The sequence below is a fragment of the Gossypium hirsutum genome, chromosome A06 (assembly GCF_007990345.1).
Source record: "Gossypium hirsutum isolate 1008001.06 chromosome A06, Gossypium_hirsutum_v2.1, whole genome shotgun sequence".
In the NCBI taxonomy this organism is placed as follows: domain Eukaryota; kingdom Viridiplantae; phylum Streptophyta; class Magnoliopsida; order Malvales; family Malvaceae; genus Gossypium; species Gossypium hirsutum.
In genome coordinates this window covers 7829159-7830873 of record NC_053429.1, presented here as the reverse complement: position 1 = coordinate 7830873, position 1715 = coordinate 7829159, and positions in this window count along the sequence as shown.

The window sequence follows — 1715 nt, the reverse complement described above, 5'->3', positions numbered from 1 at the left end:
GACCTGCATTCTGTAAATGAGTTTTTTTCACATGCTTGGATATTATTTATTATTTTGTGTGATAATGGTTTTAATGGTTGGAAATCCTGGATTTAGGTGAAGAATTAGAAGCAACTAATCTTCTAGAAAATTGAAAGTGTTAGGAATTCTTCTTCATTGGGGTGAGTGATCGATGCCTTGTTAAGGTCGTATCTTGGTGTTGACACTGAATGTATAATGTTTACGATCGTTTTAGTGGTAAGATTTAATATGACATTCACTAATTAGTGCATTCGGAATGTTGATTTTAAAGGTTTGGATTTGTGTCATTGCATTACTTTTCAGAAATGACCAAGTGTGTGCCTCAATCTCGAAAAATCAATGAACAGAGCGAAGTCGAAAAACCCACTATCGACGCCACACGACAGTGTGCTAGGTTATGTGGGCACATTTTCAGTAAAATTAGTTAGGGTCGTGCTTGATGTCCATCTCAATGTTAGCCACTTCGTAGGGTCTGTTATGTGATATTTATGACTTATATATATAATCTGATATTCTGTCTCTATATGTGTAACTCTTGAAAGCATGTTAGCATGTTCTGATGTGTAAAGCATGTATCATTTGTATGCATCTGGATATCTGGTTAGTGATTGCATGTGCATTGGAGTGGGATATCTATGGAATGGAGGAAGTGTTTGCAGTTTAATGATCTGCCTTATCTGGTGGCTTTACCACATATATTTGTTTTAGTAGTTTGACTGCATTTTTGGTGGCTTGACCATCCATATCTAATTCTGGTGGGTTACTACATTACTGCTGGCAGTTTTGACTGCATATTTCTATACAGTGACAAGATCACTTATTGGTGTGTGGAGTTGGATGGGTATTTATTACCTTTTATGGTGTGTTGGGATGAATGAAGATGGTGTGTAGTGGATAGGGGTAAGATCGGTAACGCCTTCAATAATTTATTTCTATTTCTATAGATATTTAGCACAAATATATATCTGCTTCAGTGGTTAAGTTTTCTAGGTGTGTGTATGAGGTCTTGGGTTCAAGTCCCACCTTTAGTTAATTTTGATCCAAGCCTTACCCTTGAGGAGTGGGCATACATAAAGTTGTCTGTTAATTTATATCAGAATGAGCCTACTGGTTTGAGTGGTAAAGAAGTTAGTGTGTGAGAGGTCTTGTATTCGAATCCTTATGTGAGCATTTATGTTTATTTCTATCTGGCGTGTCTGTTAGAGTTTCTGTTGAGCAGGTTTTTGAGTGGTTAGTGGGGAGAGAAAATTTAGAGATATGTGAGCGTAACCTTAATTTTATTTTATATTTGTTTGTTATCTTTTCTCTCACCTCCAAAAATTCCCAAAAAGTTCTAACTTCAAATTTCTCCCATTTTCTCTCTTCTGGCGTTTTTTTCTCTTTTCTGTAAACTCCCTTTCATTTATTTGATTCGGATTGTACGTCTTGCGTTCAATCGTTGTTACTGCGGTTTCCTGTTCTTTAGTCGACTGGTAGGTAGATTTTGCATGCCTTTAACTATGGTTTAGGTTTGGTAATGTTAGATTTTAGTGGTTAATCAATAAAATCTGTGTTTAGGTAAAGGTTGTAAAGCGAAAGATTTCACTGCAGCTGCTTAATTTGAGGTTGTGGTCGTTTTTGTTTGCGGTGATTCATTTTTTGTGTTTTTGGTTGATGTGTTTGACTCATAAATAGGTTGCTAAAGGTTTTGGGTA